The sequence below is a fragment of the Lepidochelys olivacea genome (assembly GCF_965140295.1).
Source record: "Lepidochelys olivacea isolate rLepOli2 genome assembly, chromosome: 5".
Taxonomy (NCBI): domain Eukaryota; kingdom Metazoa; phylum Chordata; order Testudines; family Cheloniidae; genus Lepidochelys; species Lepidochelys olivacea.
In genome coordinates, this window is record NC_140415.1 from 42,680,870 (window position 1) to 42,702,565 (window position 21,696).

Sequence of the window (21,696 nt, forward strand, 5' to 3'; positions counted from 1 at the left end):
CTCTACAGTCTGAACGTAGAATGCACACTACAGCAATTAACATCTAAACTGCTGGCTTAATCTTAATCATAAAATGTTTACTCTGTTGAATGTTGTACCCTTTTCTGGGTATCTGACGTAGTTGTGGGTCAGAACATGTCAGTAGATACTCGGCAATCTAGGCGTGTGTGTGTGTGCTCTTATACCACAGTCATGACCATAGCGTCCAAGCACCTTCCAGTAGTACATTAAGCAGTATTCTGAAGTATCCTGTTACATGGTGGTTGGTGTCTCATCCTCTGACCAGGGGGAGAAGCTTGTGGAGTGTTGTGTTTTTGTTTTTGTTTTAAATATATAGGTTGCTATTTATTTGTTTAGAGAGTGCAAGGTCAAAGAAATGCACCTTGCACTTGAAAGTGGTGCAGTTAGCAATGATCCTTAGTTCTTGGAGTTAGTTCCAGTCTCTGCCTGTGTCTGGAGAAAGTTCTCTCCTGCACAGATGAGTTTTACTGTTGTTGTTGAGAGTTCCATTATTCCAGAAGTATGCAGTTGTTGATCATGGTCTTCATCTCAGAGCTTTAGATGCCCTTTTAGATATCCTGGGCGTAGACCATGGAGCAAGATTAACCACACCAATATCTTCTTCCTAAATCTTTGAACATTTGTTTTCATTGTCTGTTTTTTTTAAAATAGTGATTGACTAACACAAATCAGTTCATGACGTGTTAATTATGTTAAATTGTATAATCTAATGTAACCTAATACAACATTAAATCACACTGTAAGATTGTACTCCCATGCATGCTGTCACAGATACTAAATATCTGTGCTGACATGTGACAATTCTAGTTGTAGTACCCTGATCATGGAGAAGGCTGCAGGCTCGGTGGGAATCAATCAGTGTGTTACTGGTTGGGATTACTGATATGTAGTGACAGTTGTTGGGCTAATGAGGTAATTGGTTTAGTAATGGGGAGGATATATAATTGGGAGGAACCAGAAGTAAGGGGAGCTGAAAGGTAAGCTGGGCAGGAGGGAAAGCTGTGGAAGGTTCCTCCTGATTCTACTGGTGCGACGTCCTACTCTGTTCGGAAACTGAGGATTAAAAGTATATGGGGTGAAAAAGGAAACAAATTGTGTGTGGTTTTGACTGGGGGGGGAACCACAAAATCAAACTAAGCAGGGCTGCTCACTGGGTAGCCAAAGCAGCGTCTTGTGACATATCAGGCTACTTCCTTGTATTCAATATTAAAAGTAAATATACAAAATAATGAAATGACAGCTTTCACTTTAAAGGAGGCTGAATCCAGAAATCATGTGACTGACTTGGTGTTTCAGTGGAGCTCCATTTTTAGAATCAGTTGTAGCTTTTTCCCTTAAGTCTCTCACACTCCAGTAATCCCAGGCTGATGGGGTGAAATGTTCCTTAGCCAAGAATAATGAAATTCAGTTTAAAGTTCTTCATCTCTCCTTTGTTCTGTTTCTAAATCTCCCATAATATTCAGAACTGCTGTTAAAACATAATTTGGGAGAAAACGAGCATTTCACAGTAAAATGTTAATTAAAAACGCAATCATCCTTTAGCTTTCCTCACTGTGTACCAGGTACACCTTCCCTCAGACTTCACCTCCAAAGGCATCATCTCCGCTTGTTACCTGAGATTTTCAGAACCCAAACCTGTGGTAACTTAACCTGTTTTTGTCCAGGCTGTGTCAAGAATAAATCAACGGAGACACAGCTTTGTCTGTTAAATGATTGATACCAACAAGAATTCTTTCACCCAAAGTTCCTTCTTAATTGAGTTTCAAGCACATACACATGTGCAAAGACAATAGGTTGAGAGCATCGCAAACATAGTTACCGAAAGTCTGAGATGGTTTCTAGTGCTCAGCAGCTGGGCTTCTTGGAGCCCTCCTTCCGTCTAGCTGCTGGGGAGAGGATGTCAGTCTCTCTGCTTCAAAGAAAAGTTCCCTCAACCGGCTCAATATTTTGTTATCGTAAACATCGCACATACTTCATAGTGACTCCTAGAAGGTCACCATAGTAACCCCTAGTTTGTCACCAATTCACCTAGCTTCAGTAAATTTCATGATTTACCAGCAAAGTATTTCTAGTCATAACAATAAAACTTCAGAACCAAGGTTGGTTATTTACACACTCCCTTCCATTCTCATGGTACATTAACTCTCTGTTCCATCCTTCCATTCTGATTAGCAAACTGCAATCATGCAGCTATTTGGCCTTGCCTGTCAGAGTCCTAATAATTATTTCTAGCTATGTGGTATTTGGTTTTCAGCTAACAGTGGCTGGACACACAAAATGTATGCAGTTAAGTCAAATTCACTTCTCTCGTAACACAGTTACCTTCTATTTGGATTCTTCTGATGCTCACTCTCTCACACCAGTACGTGCCAGGCACCACATTCCATGTGTTCTAGTCTCCCCTTCCAACCTTCACGTGGGCCCTTCTATATGCAGTGTAGTTCTTGCCCTTTGAGACTTGCCTTCTACAAATTCCAGTGAGAATCTGAATTGTTTGGACAGCTGATGCTTGGGCAACAACAATATTTTACTCCCTGTTGGAAATAGTCTAGCTGTAATAAGTCTTAATGTGTGGTTCTTTAATTAGAAAGTAATGGTTGTGTGTTTTGTTAGTGGAGCGTACTCATGAGAGCTTTTGAAGCAATGAACATTAGCCTCTTGGTGTTTGGCACAGGTTGCTGGGAGGAGATGCCCTCCCTATCCATTGGAGAGGGAAGTTCATGTATGTATGGCTTTTTTTCCTCTTCTGCCTCTAGTAGGAAAGGTGTAACACCAAATTCAGAGGCAAAAGTTCTATGATCCCAGTGTCACTCCTTTTGAGATGTAATGTGCTAATTCTTATCCTCGTAAGAAAGAAATCTTGCTGTCTCTTAAGATGTAAATGAAGCTGGTCTTGTTGAAGCCTCCTTTTGTGTTGAACAGGGGATGTTTTCCCAGACATTGTGACGTGGTGTCATGGTTCCTTCCCAACTCAGAACTTGGGGGGTACAGATGTGGAGACCTGCATGAAAGACCCCCTAAGCTTATTCTTACCAGCTTAGGTTAAAACTTCCCCAAGGCACAGATTCCCTCCTTGCCTTGGGATCACTGCCACCACCAAGTGACTTAACAAACAATCAGGGAAGGGACCACTTGGAGTCCTATTCCCCTCCTCCCTGCACAAATATTCCCCCAAGCCTATACACCCCCTTTCCTGGGGAGGCTTGAGAATGATATCCTAACCAATTGGTTACAAAATGCTCAAAGACCCAGACTCCTGGGTCTTGGAACAGTGGAAAAATCAAAGAGAAAACGGTAAAAATCACCTCTGTAAACTTAGGCTGGTAGTTAACCTTATGGAGTAGCAGAAAATTCAAAGAGCACAAAGGAACCCCCTCTAGCCTTAGTTTCAAAGTTACAACAAAAAAGAGATAAACCTCCCTCTAGCAAAGGGAAAATTCACAAGTTGAGAAAACAAAGGTAAACTAATACACCTTGCCTGGTTGTTACTTACAAGTTTGAAATAAGAGAGACTTGTTCAGGAAGATTTGGAGAACATGGATTGATGTCCAGTCGCTCTTTAGTCGCAAGAGCGAATGGCCACAGAAAACAAAACCCAAAACAAAATCTTTTTCCCCTCCCCAGATTTGAAAGTATCTTTTGTCCCTATTGGTTCCTTTGGTCAGGTGCCAACCAGGTTACTTAGCTGTAACGGGTTAAGAAGCTCAAGGAGGAATTTAGGCTACCCGTATGGTTATGACACCTGGCTTCTTTTTTATATCTTCCTGAGGAACAGGCACAAACTGCCACCCGTCCTAAGTAGTCTATTGTGAAGAAAGCAGAGGTTCGCTCTACAATAGTCTTTTGGATTCTCTGGTGCTCTAGTCTGAAAATGAGTTTACTTCTAGTTGCAGGTAAGGCTGTCAGAGATCTAGGTAGGGATCCAGTTACAGCATAGTAGTGTCACACATGGATGACTGAGACAAAATAGCCGGGTTACATTATGAGTTAAGTTTGCTTGTGGCTTCTGAAGAACTGACAACCTTATTGTTACTGGGGGCTTGGAGGGCCAGGTGGCCTAGTGATTAGAGCACTTTTGTGTCCCCCTACTTGGTAGGGGTGTAGAAGTCTTTAAGGTGAGGGGGACGGGAATCCAAGCCTTCCCACTCCACTGGGTCCCAGCTCAGTTTAGTCAACCACTAAGTAGGAGACCTCCTAGTGGGGAGTCTGTGTCTACTGACTGGGGCTACTTCTACCCACTGTCCCTTCAGTTTGGGGCATGGGCCCTATAGTCCAAGTCTCTGTGGTGGCTTGCCTCTACTAGTGCCCATTTATGGACCTTGGGCTTCATCCTGCTGCAATCCCAGATTCTTTTGGGTGGGACAGCTGTAAGTTTGGCAGAGTTGGAACCAGACAAATCTCTGTACTTCAGTCACCTAGACCAGGTGCTCCTCAGCCTCTTCCATCTCCAGTAGGGAGACTATGCTTGTTTCCTAGTGGCTGCCTTGGCTGGTAGGCTAGTGACCATTCCTTTCCAGTCGGGAGGGAGGGAGGCAGCTAGCTCCAGACTGAACCACGTTCTCTCCAGGCCTGGCATTGGGTGCAGGTGTAACAGGGTGTTGCTAGCTAGGCCCAAAGGCTCTCTTTAACTCCTGTGGTGCTGTCAGGCAGCTTCTCCACTTCATCACGCTTTTATGTAGACACCTGAGAACTGTTATGGAGTAACTTGGCAGTCATTGTTATGTTTCAGTCAGTAGCAGCAGCAGATCTAGGAAGTCGGTTCACTACTGGCTGCTGACTGAGGGAATGTCTACACTGCAATCCTAGAGCCAGGGCTGAAACCTGAGCCTGAATGGCTATACTTCAATTTAACAGCCTGTTAGCCTGAGCCCCTGGAGCCCAAGTCAGGGGTTTGGGCCAGCCATCAGTGTCTAATTGCAGTGTTAGACATACCCTGAGGCACTCTCTGGATCTGCCTCAAACACTGCTACTGCTTAACGATGCTCAAGCTGCTCCCTGGGACTGTCTTTTTGTACCAGATAGAGACTAGGTCTTGCCTCTCCAAAGAGTTTGAGGAAAGGGAAAGATGGATATGAAAATTATAAGATTTTGCTTTTTACACTAATTCCAAATGGTACCTGTGTTCTGCAAAAGTTTGTCTTGATAAGACTAGCTATTTTGCATGCTCTTTTAATCTTTTTTTTTTTTTTTTCCTCTTGAGATTTCCCTGTTTATATTTTACTGCAAGCCCTGAGGTTTTGGACAATTGTCTGGGAATTTCACACACGCTGTTCCAAAAAGCTGAAATAACTTTGGCCTCTAAAAGGAGGCTTCAAAGGAATGTTATATGGATCCTCTCCTGCTCAAAATCTATTGTCAAGAGTCTACAGATCAATGTGTCCTCTCCCATAAAGTAGGCCATTTTCAAGGTGTGGCCCTCCACATGGTTTTGTTAGTTATTGTACGAGAACTGAGGTTTAAATATTGTTAGACATGTAGATGAACATAATTTGTTGGGGAAGAGTCAACATGATTTTTGTAAAGGGTAATCATGCCTCACCAATCTTTGAGAATTCTTTGAGGGGGATCAAGTGTATGGATAAGGGGGATCCAGTGGATATAGTAAAAAGAAAAGGAGTACTTGTGGCACCTTAGAGACTAACCAATTTATTTGAGCATAAGCTTTCGTGAGCTACAGCTTACTTCATCGGATGCATCTGATGCATATCGGATGCATTCGATGAAGTGAGCTGTAGTTCACGAAAGCTTATGCTCAAATAAATTGGTTAGTCTCTAAGGTGCCACAAGTACTCGTTTTCTTTTTGCGAATACAGACTAACACGGCTGTTACTCTGAAACCAGTGGATATAGTGTAGATTTTCAGAAAGGAACCTCACCAAAGGCTCTTAAGCAAAGTAAGCTGTCATGGAATATGAGGGAAAGTCCTCTCATGGATTAGTAACTGGTTGAAAAGATAGGAAACAAAGGGTAGGAATAAATCAGGGTTGATTTGATTTAAATTAAATGGATTTAAATCATAATTTAAATCACTAGTCAGGAAGACTCTATTTAATCATGGATTTCTACATAAAAGTGCATTCTTGTTGGTTGTTATAACCTTAATACACATTCTTCATGACTCAGATACGTGTAGGGTTTCATTTTTAGAAGGTAAACACTAGATATTTTTAATGTGATTTATTCTGAAAACTTTTCAGATTAGTTTTACAGCTGTATCAGAAAATGAATGATTGTTTGGTTATTTCATTTACCAAAGGTAATTGAAGCAGATATTTATGAAGTCATTGGGAAGTGAACTATTTCCAATTCAACGGTTAATCATTAATATTTGGAGGATTTTCTTGCCATGCTGTATTAGGAGAAGAACATCAGCAGACAAACATTTAAATTGTTTTATTTAACTAAAACAACAACATTATGTATTCTGGATTTTTTTTCTTCAACAGCAAACCTGTAATATTTTAACAATACAAGCATATGAATTTTTGAATTTAGTTAAACATTCCTGATTTTTTTAAAATCAGGTTTGTTTTTGTTAAAATTGTTTTTAACTAAAATAGTTAAATGAAATATTTAAAAATAAAATAAAATTTAAATAGACTATGTCAGCCAGGTCAACATGCCAAACTTAAAATATTGGCTTCTGCAGCTAACTCAGTCATCTTCACCTCCATTTTCCTGTTTGTTCATAATCTGGAGAAAAAAACCCAAGCTTTCCTGCTTTTTCAGGTCCCAAACAATTTCTCAGTTTGGAATGAATTAATCCAAAGGAAGAAAATATTCTTTCTACACCGGCAGAAGAAGCTACTGCTGTTAAAAGTGAGATTGTCACTTCAGCTGTCTCTGAATCCAAGAGATTAAGTGACGTCAGCCAGTTCACTGATGTGACTTTCTTTAAAATATCATCAGCAAACATATTTCTTGAATGGTTCACCCTTAGCTCTGAAGTTTTATAGTTGGCATTATGGGGGGATGATTGCTGAATGTCCATGTCATAGACAGCTCCTCTTCTTCAACAGTTCAGGTTTGACCCTGGTACCGAGTATTGAGAATATTTGCAAGAAAATGAGCTGGAGATAGTGCTTGTCCCATTTGTTTTTTTTTTTAATGCTTGTAACTTAACTCCGTCATTGCATATTTCTTTTTTTAAGATCTCACTCAGTTCCTTCCAAATTTCAACAGCGTCCGCAATAAAACAGCTATTTCCCTGCATTTTGTTCAACACTACAGAAATAGGCTTCAGGGTACTAAGCATGTGTTCAACATTTCTCTTAAGCCCAGTGTTGAGAACTTTGGCTGTGACAGTGCCATCTATTTTTTCACGATTTTGTTCACAAACTGTCGTCAGATTAGGTCAGATCTTGATATAGTGTTAAACAGTCCACTACTGAGTTACATCGTGCGTCTTGTGGGAGAGTTACCTTAGTTCCTCCCACTTTTTTCAGAGCAGCTGCTGCAACGTGGTTGTTTCGGAAGTATTTTGTAATTTCAACATTAGCCTTTATTTCTGGAACACTGAAGTCTTTGGCTAGGAGGTGCATCAAATGAGCACTGCAACTGTATGTTATTAGCTTGGGACTCTCTTCTCGCTCTTCTAAATTTCTTATTTTGGATACATTTGAGGCATTGTCTGTGACCAAGCTGCATACTAGACATTTGAATTTTTTTCAGTTTGTTATAGCTTTTACTGCTACTTCTTGTAAGCATTCTGCTGTATGTGCATTTCCTGATGTATCAATTGTTTCTGCAAGGAAAACATTCCCTTCTGTTGTCACACAAGCACATACAACAGGATCATTGTGGACATTGCTCCACCCATCAAGACTCAGATTTACAGTTTTACTCTCTAGACCTTTTGCACACTGCTCAATTTCTCTTTCATACACTTTATCCAGCAATTTGCCTGCAACATCTGCTCTGTTGGGTCGACTATATTCTGGTCTTAATGACTGAACCATGTTAATGAAGTGTGGTTTCTCAATCATACGGAAAGGAGAGTTTGTTGCATAAACAAACTGGTCAATGTTTTCATCAATTATCTCTTTTTGTAATCTGCTGGTTCTCATCACAAACTTAAATCTATGGTTGTTTCTGGATGATGGAGTTTTTTTTCTTTTAGCTACAGTATATCACCTGTAGCAATGTGACATACATGATGTAACTGAAACACGATCGTTGGCAGAGAACTCTGAAAATATAGAAAATGATGGTAATCTTGAAGGTGGATAGTCTTCAGAATCCTGTATGTTAAGGATGGATTCTCCTAAACAAAATAAGTCAATGCACTTAATTAATTATTATTACCATGCTGCTCATTTAGTATTACTCATTGCATTCACTGACACTCAGTACTACTTTAAAGGTGAAATTGTAAAAGGAAGATCTGCCTCATTCAGCTATTTATTTTTTAATCACAACTGCATCTAAAATGGTAGTACCATAGAATAACAACTATATTTTTTCTCAAACATGAGAATTCAAGAATAGTCCAGAAGGAAGACAGGCAGTCCTTAAGAAGTATGAAATAAAAGAGTTTACCAATCTGAAGATCCTGCATGTTCAGACATGTTCCTTTCATCATCTTCAGCGCAGCTTCCTCCTGAGAAGGAACACTTCTCATGATTTTGTTTCATTTGGGCAACCAGGGCTTACATTTCTTTGTTGTACTGTTTGCATTTTGCATGCATGCCTGTCTTACCCACAGGTATAGGAACTTCATTAAAATATTCACAAACTGGGTCTCTTTTACGGCCTGCTGCCATTATAGGTTTTCCCTTCTAGTGAGAGAATGGTATGGTAGATCTCAAATCAATAAAGGTTACACTCAGAAAGACCTCAAGACTTCTGGAATAGGCTGCTCAGACAGTTTCACTTGTTTCTATTACTTGTCCCTCCCATCTCACATTTATTTCCAGACTTCTCCTTGTCCAGATCAGTTACGCCCCCAACAATCTTCTATTCATTGAACTTTTTGAAACTTTGCACTTTTAGAGAGAGGTAAGGGATTGACTCTGTGTACACAAATTTGCGGTGAGACAATGGGGTTGAGGTCTGTTTCTCACCTGTTTATATATTTATATATTTAAAAACATTTTTGCTGTTAACGAGCATGTTATCTCTGGAGAGACAAATCCACAGTTTGAGAACGGCAAAACTAAGCATCTCTGATGGTATCTTCTAGACTGAGCACTGAGTCCCAGTGGGTAGATAGAAAGATTAACCTAAATAATCTATACAGAAGCCTCTGGAGCCCCATAAGATTGGGTCCCTAATCCATGAACTATTGGAACTCGTTTACAAAACTTTCTTAAACATTACATTAATATATTCTCTCATACTATACAATTAGAGTTTATCCCTATTCCATGATGAGAGATGTTATAGCTCAAAGATATCTTAATTAAAACTATCTTTAGATAGGTTTTTTCTCAAAGCATTTTATCAAAAAAAATCAGAGTTAATTTTTTTTAATTTTTATTTTTTTTTAATCATTGATTTTTATCTACCCTGTAAGTGGTTAGTTTTCAGCATGGAGAGAGGTAAATAGTGGTGTCCCCCACAGATCTGTATTGGGACCAGTTCTGCTCAATATATTCATAAAATGATCTGGAAAAAGGGGTAAACAGTGAGATGGCAAATTTGCAGATGATACAAAAGTACTCAAGATAGTTAAGTCCAAAGCAGACTACGAAGAGTTATAAAGGGATCTCACAAAACTTGGTGACTGGGCAACAAAATGGCAGATGAAATTCAATGTTGATAGATGCAAAGTAATGCACACTGGAAAACATAATCCCAACTATACATACAAAATGAAGGGGTCCAACTTAGCTATTACCACTCAAGAAAGAGATAATTGTCATTGTGGATTGTTCTCTGAAAATATCCACTCAATGTGCAGTCAAAAAAGCTAACAGAATGTTGGGAATCATTAAGATAATAAAATTATCATTAAGATAATAAAACAGAAAAGATCATATTGCTTCTATATAAATCCATGCTACGCCCACATCTTGAATACTCTGTGCAGATGTCACCCCGTCTCAAAAAAGATTTATTGGAATTAGAAAAAGTTCAGAAAAGGGCAACAAGAATGATTAGGGGTATGGAACGACTTCTGTATGAAGAGAGATTAGTAGGACTGGGACTTTTCAGCTTGGAAGAGAGATGACTAAGGGGGATACGATTGAGATCTATAAAATCATGACTGGTATGGAGAAAGTAAATAAGGAAGTGTTTACTCCTCCTCCTCATAACACAAGAACCTAGGGGTCACCAAATGAAATTAATAGGCTGCAGGTTTAAAACAAGCAAATGGAAGTATTTTTTTTCACAACACTCAGTCAACCTGTGGAGCTCTTTGCCAGAGGATGTTGTGAAGGCCAAGATTATAACAGGGTTCAAAAAAGAACTAAATAAATTCATGGAGGATAGGTCCATCAATGGCTATTAGCCCAGATGGGAAGGGATGGTGTTCCTGGCCTCAGTTTGCCAGAAGCTGGGGTTGAGCAACAGGGAATGGATCACTTGATGATTACCTGTTCTGTTCACTCCCTCTAGGGCACCTGGCATTGGCCACTGTCAAGAGAGGATACTGGGCTAGAAGGATCTTTGGTCGGATCCTATATGGCTGGTCTTATGTTCTTAAAAATAACATCCAGTTGTTTCTACTCTTTACTGGACTTAAACAGAATAGAAACAAACAAGGTGCTTTGCATATTCGTGTCTTTTTGTTGTTGTTGTTGTTGTTTGGGTTTTTTTGGTGGCTTTTTAAAAGACTTACTAACTAGCAAGTCTGCTTTTGTGAAAAGTGATATTTGTATGTTTGTTAATATAACTTTTCATAACAGCAGACTTGCTCATTAGCTGGGAAGCAGTAAAAAGTGGTATTAACAAATATACAGATATCACTTTTCACAACAGACTTAGCCCTGGAAAGTAGAGGGGAGAAATTTAAGACCTGGATGGGGAGGTGGGTAGGGAGGCAGCAGGGGCCAGGGGCGATGGGGGGGCCAAGTGAGGCAGTGGATGCCTGTGGGATGGATTTAGGACCAAGCGAGGCAGCAGGGGCCAGATGCAATGAGGTAGGTGGATGAAGGGTTGTGGGAGGCAGCGGGGGGCTCGGGGTGATGGGCTGGTAGCAAGCCTGAGGCTGGAGCCTGGGGGCCAGAGGACACAGTGGGGATCAGGAGTGATGGGGGTGGGCGTGTGAGTGCAGGGCTGCCACCCTCTGCTGCGTGGCTGACCTAGCTACTGCTGATCGTAGTGGGTAGCTTAATTAAATCAACGGGAGAGCTCTCTTCCATTGGCTTAGAACAGCTATACTAGAGGGCTTACAGCGGTGCAGCTGCATCGGTACAACTGCGCCCTGTAAGCTCTCTAGTGTAGCAATGGCCTAAGTCCCAAGGAGAGGAGATTTGTTCAGACCCCATTAGCTGAGTAGCAAGGAAAACTGTTTCAGCCATATACTTTTTGGAAATAGCAACCCCCTTGTTTCATTTCAAGACAAGCCGAGGAGAGTGTAACACAGGGAATGGAACCATGAATGTCCCTTACAGTTTCAGGTTGTGTTACATTAGACAAATGGCAAAGAGACCTTGTAGATGTTTGGGTCTGATGAGATGCTAAATGCATTAATTCTTAATTGTAAAAACATAGCGCCCAAGGCCATGGGCTAACTCATTAAATCAAGTGAAGATTCCAAAAGGCCACAAACCAAAATAGTTATCTTGTCAAACTTTAACTGGGCCTCTGTTCTTTTCAATTTATTATTCTAAGAATATTAGGAATAATGAGAAGTGTTTGGCAACATAATGGTTTTCAGCATAATGGCTCCTTAGAGCAGTTTCGTTCTCAGACTGGGGTGGGGTTGGCCCCCAGCTGGCCTCTGGGGAGATTGGGGGTGTGAGTGTCTGGGCTGGGAATGGCCCATGGCTGGGCTCTGGAGGGAGTGAGTGTGTCTGACTCCCTGGCTGGGGGAGGGGGGAGAGAGGAAGGGGCAGGGAAACTGGAACTGGGCTGTCATAGGGGTTTCTTTAACTCTGTACTCCTGGGGGAATTTTTGTGTGTCTGTACTGTTACAGATGTACTTGCTGACAGGTAGTTTGAAATAAATTATCGAAGTAAATGAAACTGGCATGGTTATATAGTGCTATTTTGAAAAAGAAAATATCCAGAATTTTAAAGTACTATGTGCCAAATTTTTAATTTGTTGGTGCAGAATTCCGCCAGGAGTACTTCATGAAGAATCTTGTTCTCATTTGAATCAAGGATTATTTATTGTCTGTGCAGCACACAACTGCTATTACAGCCTCGTCATTGACTCTTTGCCACCTTTGATGACGCACATGTTGCCACACCAGTCAGCACCAACTGACCCTGCAGTCCCATCACTGCACTCGGCACGGTATCCATCGGCACCGCAGTTTCTTTACCAAAGGGATTTTCTTGTTTCACCAACCCCTGAATCTTCTTTACTGGGTTCTGATGTCTCAGTGAGACTGTTGGCACCATACTGACGATTATCCCCTCTCCCTTCTCACTTTTCTAGTGATGAGGATGACAAAGTGGAGGGAGTTTATTCGCCACACTACTCCTCCACATTCAACACACCCACTAATGCTGTACCAATAAGATCAAGGTCATAGAATATCAGGGTTGGAAGGGACCTCAGGAGGTCATCTAGTCCAACCCCTTGCTCAAAGCAGGACCAGTCATCACTTCTTTTTTTTCCCCCGATCCCAAATGGCCCCCTCAAGGATTGAACTCACAACCCTGGGTTTATCAGGCCAATGCTTAAACCACTGAGCTATCCCTCCCTTCTCATATGCCAGAGAGTTACCATCCTGGTATGGGCACCCTTGGATGGGACCACCCAGGCCCTTCCCTGGACAATGGCATTATTGGAACCCATGGGGGCCCTAAAGGGGACATCACACCACTTGACACAGCCCACATAGAGGTGACACCAAATCTCCTCCTCCAACCCTCACACATGTCTGTGATGGATGTACAGTAACGCCTCACTTAACGTCGTCCCAGTTAATCTTATTTGGTTATGTTGCTGATCTATTAGAGAACGTGCTCGTTTAAAGTTGCAGAATGCTCCCATATAATGTTGTTTGGCAGCTGCCTGCTTTGTCCACTGCTTGCAGGAAGAGCAGCCCGTTGGAGCTAGCTGGTGGGGGCTTGGAACCAGGGCGGGCCAGCAGTCCCCTTATCAGCTCCCTGTGAGGCAGTTCAGGTGTCCCTCCCCACACTGCTGTGTGCTGCTCCTGGGAGCCTCCTGCTTGCTGTGCAGAGGGTGGGAGGGAAGAGGGGTGCTAATTTCAGGGGGTCCCTCTTTTTCCCCACCCCAGTCCTGCCCTCCTGCTCCTGTACCCCATCTCCACAGAGTGGTGGGGGACGACGACATGACAGGGCTCAGGATGGAGGGAGCTTGCTGGCAGTAGCTACTGTCTCAGCTTGCTGATTTACTTAAATGGGCAGTGCACTTAAGAGAGGGGTCAGTGTACTTAAAGGGGCAATGCGCGTTTCTCATACACACACACACACACACACACACACACACACACACACACACACACAGTGTGTGTGTCTTGCTCTCTCACACACACACACACACGACCGCATGAGTTCATCATCACATTCAGTTTCCACAGGGAATGTTTGCAGCCACTGCCATGCGTCTATTGTGTGTCCTCCCTCCATTTGTGCGGCCTTATAGAGTGTGAGGCTACATTAACAACAATGTGTTAACTCTTGAGGGCTCAGCCGAGTGCTAGTTCATCATTTAGTAGCGAGGCATTCCCTGGGAAATATCCCACCCTGTGACTCTACCACCTCAACTAAACTTCACAGTCATCATTGCTGTGCATAGTATTAACTTGTTTGTTTAAAACTTATACTCTGTGTGTGTGAATATAAAATGTCTTTTTGTCTGGTGAAAAAAAATGTCCCTGGAACCGAACCCCCCCCCCCCCCCCCCCGATTTACATTAATTCTTATGCGGAAATTGGATTTGCTTAACGTAGTTTCACTTAAAGTAGCATTTTTCAGGAACATAACTGCAACATTAAGCAAGGAGTTACTGTATGGGAGGAACCTGCAGTGGTGCACACAAAGATGTGCCGTCTGATACCTCTCCAAATAACAACTCATTTTCCTCCCCTGGTGAGGCTATTATGCCGCCACCGCCAGCAACGGCAGACTATTTCATCCACTTTCAGAACCTATTTAAAAGGGTGTCTAGCGAGCTCAAGATCACTATGGAGGAGGTGTCAGAGACTCAACAGATATCTTGCAACCTACGGCCTCGTCCAAGATTGCCCTCCCGATCAATGAAGCTATCATGGACCCAGTCAAGAATATCTGGCAAACCCCAGCCACTATACCCCCAACCTGCAAGAGAGTAGATTGGAAATACTATGTCCCTTCCAAGGGCTCAGTGGCTTTTCACACATCCAGCACCAAACTTGCTGGTAGTGGAAGCGGCGAACCAAAGAAACAAGCAGCAACATTTCCGGTTTACTCCTTCTGACAGGGAGAGTAAAAGAATGGACTTGGCCACAAGGTTTATGCATCCTCCACGTTGCAATTTAAGGTGGAAACTATGCCGCCCTCCTAGCCAAATATTACCATAGAAACTATAAGAAATGTCCCAGATTCTGCTCCAGAGTGGGTCTTGGAAAACATTCCATGGGGGACACATTTATGATCAGATGGAGCAGCAACCTACTTACACGCATTCCCACCGATACCACTGCTACACAAAATAGTATTAAAGATACAAATGGAGAGGGCCAGGATCATACTGATAGCCCCTATGGGCCCAGACAGCTATGGTACCCACTTCTAACATGGATGTCCACTTGTCCACCATTCTTCCTCCCCCCGCCCCCCACATGCCTCCGAACTTATTGTCCCAACGCAGGGGCCATCTACACCACCCAAACATAGGAATGCTCCACCTCAAGGCATGGCTCCTCAGTGGTTCTCCAATGAAGAACTAGACTGCTCTGAGCAGGTGCAAACTGTACTGTTACACAGCGGGGCACAATCTATACGTACCACATATATCCATAAATGGTCTAGGTTCATGGCATGGTGTTCTGCCAGGCAAACAGCTCCTACTTCTGCATCTCTTCCAATCATACTGGACTACCTTCTGGAGCTCAGACAATCTGGCCTCTCCTTCAGCTCCGTAAGGTACATGGCAGCAATCACAGCATTTCACCAGAAGATCAGTGACACCACAACCTTTGCCCACACTATCACAAAAAGATGCCTTAAAGGCATCCAGGCACTGTACCCAGACATCAGACCACTCACTCACCATGGGACTTACACTTGGTCCTCACATGTTTGACGGAAAAGCCATTTGAACTGCTAGCATCCTGCTCTCTACTACACCTATCTGTGAAAGCTGCATTCTTAGTGGCAGTTACATCCACCAGACGTGTAGGAGCTCTCATGCCTGACTCACCATACGTCTTTTTTTTTTTTAATTTTATTTTTATTTAAAAGATACAGTCATGCTCCAACGCATCCCAAATTTCTCCTGAAGGTGCATTGGTCCTTGCACCTCAATGAACCTATCCATCTACCAACCTTCTTTCCTAAACAGCATGCAAGCACTTTTGAAGCAGCAATGCACACACTTCATCTGGATAGGACTAGACTGTTCAGGGTGACCCCAAAATTTTTTTCTCAACTGCAGAGCTATCTAAGGGCAAATCGATATCCCGCCTGAGAATATTCAACTGGATATCAGACTGCATCCATTTATGCTACCAATTAAAGAAGATCCATCCTCCAACTTCAATTAAGACACACTCTACCAGATCTGTGTCAATGTCTGTTGCATTCTTATGTAATATTCCCCTCGTAGACATCTACAAGACTGCTACCTGGGCTTCGGAGCACGCCTTTAAGGGCATAGTGTTTAGCACTCGGGAACTCTTGACTGACACTGGAATGGTCTGAGCTATGCTGTCTGACTTTTTTTTACCAGATCCAAAGTCCCTACCATCCTAAAGATACTGCTTCTAAGTCACCTGGAGTGGAGCACTCACAGGGACATCTCTCGAAGAAGAGGCTACTCACCTGTGCAGTGTCCATCCGGGTGTTCCACTACCCACCCTCCTCCTCTCCAAACGCCAAAGTAGAGAAGGAACTGAGGAGTCAGGGACACGCACGAGCAGTTAAGGCGCCAGCAGCACATGAGGCCTCTGCAGGTACTGCTGTACAAATCTCCAAGCCAAGGCGCAGGGGTGTATCAGCACCTGGAATGGAGCACCCACAGGGACACTTGTCTCGAAGAATGTCAGTCACTGCACAGGTGAGTAATCTCCTGTTCTGAAATGGGATGCTAAAACTATGAGTACGTAACACCACCACCACCTCCACCTCCTCCTCCTCCTCCTCATGTTCTTTGCCATATTTTTGTAAGGTTATTTGAGTTGGTCTCAATAAATGTCATGAAGATAAGGTGATGGGTATGTTCTGTCTTAGAGTTATAGCTGCTGCTGTTCCAGTATACTAGCCAGGAACGTATAATAGAAATGTATGTCCTCAACATACATAATATACAGTAACAGGCTTGACAAATCACTGGCTGGGATGATTTAGTTGGGGATTGGTCCTGCTTTGAGCAGGGGGTTGGACTAGGTGACCTCCTGAGGTCCCTTCCAACCCTGATATTCTATAATACAGCAGCTCTCCAGAAGAGTTCTCTGTGCAGAACAGAACTTCCAGATAGAAATGGATCAAACCATTCAAGAGCAACTCCATCCCCTCCTATCAATAACCACAGACAGACATTCCTGTAAAACCTTACGTTGAACTAAAATGAAGGGCAGCTGACAGGTCTGCCAAATAATTGTGGACTCTTTATCCTAATCTGTTGCTAAGAGGGTCCAATGGAGAAGCATCACGACACAATGCTTTCAGCATACAGGTTCTCTGTCTTGTAATATGCCTCTGATGCTCTGAGATTGCGTCCTTAAATGGATACTGTCATCTGGTTTAGGCTCAAGATTTAATTTTTGTAAATGTTGTTTTTCAGTTGTTTTGTTTACCTATTAACTGTGTTCTAGAAACAAAAATGTTTTCTCACGCTATTTTGCATATGTGGGTTTTTGTTATATTTGAATTCAAACACTTTTCTGCAACCCAAATACTTTGGTGCATGAGAATGAAAAAAATTAATCAGTCTTATAGTTTCTGTTCTGATTTTACATTCCACTCATGTTTGCCCTTTAGCAATAGCTGGGTCACATTAATATTCAACAGCAAGACTGATTGGTTTAGAACTTAGGTACTACGCTAAGTAACTATAGGAAATAAGGCAATCTTAGTATTTTCGATTTGTTGGATTGTATTTCCATTAGGCACTGTTAGTGGAAAAAAATTCTATGTACTCATTAAAATGAGTCTTAACTTTTTTACAGTTCCATGTGGATGGTTATATTGAGCTCATTGCTGCATCCCACTGAGTTCGAGATCCAAGTTCAGAAACCGATTCAGGCTGCAATGGTGTCAACTGGATGAGGTGGAGTGATTCGGGTAGGTAATAGTCTGAATGGACTAGAGGGAAGTACAATGCAAAAGTATGTCATGTTGTTGAAGGTGAAGGCATGTACGTTAGTGGATATTCCTTCCTCTGATCCTGTTTTTTTTTTGTTCTTCCGCCCACCACAAATTAGCAACAAAAAAGCATGTTTGTTTGGAGTCTGCATTGATAGCAGCATCTAGGGAAGGTATGGAAGAACTTGTGGGTGGCAGGTGGAGCCCCACTTCATGGAGGCTAGCCCCCGGCTCCACCCCTTCTCCCAAGGCACCCCCACCACCATCTATGGCTGGAGAACCATGGGCTGGCTGGAGCTGCCCCAGCTGCGCTGCACCTGCCCTCCTGAGACCCCAAGCTGCCCCGCGGGAAAAGCTCTTGTCTCTTCCCGAAGAACCTGAGCTTTTATGCCATGCAGGTTCTAGGGTGGCTGAGGAGGCGGTATCTGCTACTCAGCTTCCCGGGTTCTGAGATTACTGATGAACCCCGGGAAGGTGAGTGGCACATACTGCCTCCTCAGCTGCCCTGGAACCTACATGGGGCATAATAATCAAAAACTTCCCCTGTGCAAGCTGCCAAAAATCCTCAACTGGGCATCCGGCAGCAGCAGCTGTGTCAGGGGAGGCTTAGCCTCGACTGACCTATTCTACCAATCGCCTATGGAAGAACTGTTTTGAGAAGTGGTTCTTGCGAAGAAGTGGTTTGGCGAAGAGTGGTCAAGATTGTGCCACGTTTGTTACTCTTTTTATAACTGCAAAAGCTGATACATCGGGCTTCCTGTCTGCTTCCAGGCTCTGAGGGTAATAAAGGATGCATAGACTGGTTCACATCAGTCCACCGAATGAAAGGGAAGGGGAGAGAGAGAAACCAGAACTGTGTGATTATATATAAAAATGTATACTATGTATATTCTGTATACGTGCAGTATAAATGTATGTGTTTAATTGGAGCCTGTTGCATAATTCTTTGAGACTGCAGTTTATTTGGATCTTTTTGGAGTATAGGTGGTGGTCTCAGCCTTCTTAGGTAATTTCACCATAGAGAGCCAATTAAACCCATTAAGCAAACACACTCTCCCCCCACACCCTCTTCTCCTGATGCCAGAAATTAATGAACACTAGTTTTTGCTGATAGTAGGATTCACCCTAGGAACTCCTGACTCTCATATCGGAGATTTCACTTAAATTTGAGATTTAATAGTTCACTAGTAAAAACTGTTTCATTAAGCATTTTGTTGGTGAAATACCATTTTAGAAATGAAATAGCATGCTACTAAATGCAAATACCCAGCAAGACTGTTGATTGTTCAGTGGCTATAATAAAGAAAAGGTAGTACAGGAAATGTTGCTTGGACATTGTGTTGAGTCTAGGCAGTAGCATGGCAGTAAGTTTTTTAGGAGACGGAGACAAAAATAGTAGTAATGGAAAAGAGAGATGAGAATAACTTAGGGTGTAGCCAGAGTTGTCCCTAGCCATTTTGGTGCCCTACACAGTCCCACAGGCCTCTGCGGGGTGGGAGGTGGTTTCCAGGCCAACCCTGCACTCACGGGGGCATCAGGAAGTGGAGCGACCTGGCCCCAGCCCGTTCTGCTCTGCTCCCCTGGCTCCCAGCCTTGGGAGGCAGGGGGGAACCGTCCCCCAGCACTCACCGGCTGCATGGCTGAGAGCCAGAGGAGCGGAGCAGGCTGGGGCTGGGTTGCCCCACTTACTGCTGCCGGTGAGTGCAGGGCACCCGACCTCTGCTGCAGTTCTCAGGGGAGTGGGGGCGGGTGTTAGCCGACGGCCAAGGATGTTTGGTGAGGTGCCAGCTATGCCCGTTTATACCATCCGTGACTTTAACCGCTAGGACGCACTGTCCCTTCGCGGCGGGCAGCCCGGGCTAGGCTGACGGATGCCCCAAGGTCCTAACCACCCGTGACTTTAACTGCTAGAGCTCAGAGCTCCTTCGCAGCGGGCAGTCAATACTGACTGACAGGTGCCCCAATGGCAGCACTAAGAGCCTCTCCACACCCGTGACTTTAACTGCTAGAATTCAGAGCTCCTTCGCAGCGGGCAGTCAATACTGACTGACAGGTGCCCCAATGGCAGCACTAAGAGCCTCTCCACACCCGTGACTTTAACTGCTAGAGCTCAGAGCTCCTTCGCAGCGGGCAGCCAGGATTGACTGACAGGTGCCCCAAGAGTTTGCCCCGTGGAGGCGGCACAACTCAACGCTAGGCTCTTAGTACTCTCACCTAATGGCCAGGCTTTAGAGCCAAAACGGCTGAGGTTCTTTAATTGTGTTGGCTGCTTTACAGTAAACCAGAGAAAACAAGTCAGGCTTATGCATAAATGGTTACCAAAATTTATTAAGCTAGATTCTAATCATGTGGTTACAAAATTGCTAGTGCCTACTTATTTAAATGTGGAGATGTTACACACACAAACAAGTTACAAAACTGAAGCCACAATCCCAAAGAAAGAAAACAAAGTATAGAGCTCTATTTCAAAATATGTGTACACTAAAGATAGGACTTGTGGCACCTTAGAGACTAACCAATTTATTAGAGCATAAGCTTTCGTGAGCTACAGTGAGCTGTAGCTCACGAAAGCTTATGCTCTAATAAATTGGTTAGTCTCTAAGGTGCCACAAGTCCTCCTTTTCTTTTTGCGAATACAGACTAACACGGCTGTTACTCTGAAACTAAAGATAGGAGATCAGGTGTGGGTGCTTCTTACCCTCCTTGCATCTCTCGATTCCAGCGGTGCCAAGCCAGGATCGGTCACTCAATTCCGCGGAAAGACGAATAAGGGACAAGGCGTAGGGACCCTCTTAGCTGCAGAAGCCTTGGGAGGCTGTCACTTATCTGACCAGCAGATAGATAGTGAAAAGCACTCAAAAATCATGGTGCTGTAGGTCCCCTACTTATACCTCTGTACTCCTTTATTCTCTTTCTCCTTTCTTATGCCAAATTGAGGCTGGTCTGTCGGGGTGATGCCAGCTTTCGCAAGAGTAGTTTACACTCGCAAAGGAGAGAAACAATAAGTTTCGACTACTGGACATTTCTTTTATCAGGGTAAATATTTTCCCACCTAGGATGTTGGTGTGTGTGCATCACGATATTTAGTAGGGGCTAAGAGCCATGTCTGTCACAGGGCCTCTGCCTGCTGTGAGCTTAATCCTTGTATCTGCTCCCAGAGGCACATTGTAGCAGCACACCTGTGCTTTCACAGCTTCAAAGGCTGTGCTGGAATATATGTTAAGTGCCCTGTTCCTGCTTCCTCCTGTGTTTCCAGCAATGCTGGTCTGGGGAGGGGTGGGGGCGCCTGTCTGGCTACAGCGGGGCAGGGGCTTTGGGAAGGGGTCAAGTGGGAGCAGAGCTGGGGTGGGAAGAGGCAGGGCTGGGTCAGAGCAGAGGCGGGGGCCTTAGTGAAGAGGTGGAGCAGGGGCTGGAGCAGCACGCAGCTGCGTAGGGCATCAGGAAATTTGGTACCCTACACAGCAGCGTACTTTGCGTATGGGTAGGAACGGCCCTGGATGTAGCTTCCATGTACTGGGAGAGGAGAGGAGATTAACAATTAAGTGTGTGTGTGTTTGTTTTAACGCTCTTTCTTGATGCTACGTTTGAGGTCTGGAGCAAACACTGCAATGCATATTGTAGACAAGGATTTTGAAAAGCAAAGAATCAGATTCAATTGCTGGCTTTTTGAGTCAGAAAGCTTTCTTTCATTTTTTGCTATTGTGGTACATACTTTCTTTTTTTTCATAATACTAATTTACATCTCCTCTTTGTGCTGTTTCTGATTTAATTAACTGGTAACTTTAATTGGGTTATTGGTAAGCACCATACATTAGAGCACCACATAACATAATAATTAAGCTGGGAGTTTAAGAAGCAATGCAAAATGTTAACTCTGAGGTGGTCCATTTCCTGTTTGTTATGTTGGCTCAGGTTGCTTAATGTCTGTAGGGAATAGAATACTTTTCCCAGAGCCTCATACAGTGAGTATTTATTAATTTCTGCATGGAGAAAAAAGTGATCACCTTAGGCCATCAGAAAATAGAATACTGTTCTTGAAATAAAACTTTTTTATAATTTCTATATTAGTTTAATAACCTCCATTATATT

At 43.2% G+C, this 21,696-nt stretch overlaps 1 protein-coding gene across 7 annotated transcripts in view; it reads left to right on the forward strand.

Moving 5' to 3' along the window:
- ERBIN (erbb2 interacting protein) overlaps positions 1-21,696 on the forward strand; it is a 235,152-nt gene that overhangs the window by 21,965 nt on the left and 191,491 nt on the right. For 5 of the 7 annotated variants that reach the window (XM_084629518.1, XM_084629521.1, XM_084629524.1 and 2 more), the window contains one exon: positions 17,472-17,586. The exons of 1 other annotated variant lie outside the window; for it this stretch is intronic. The gene's annotated coding sequence lies outside the window, so the exon portion shown is untranslated. Of the gene's footprint in view, positions 1-16,033; positions 16,361-17,471; positions 17,587-21,696 lie in introns of all 7 variants that reach the window. One more of the 7 variants, XM_084629519.1, reaches the window with a different exon arrangement.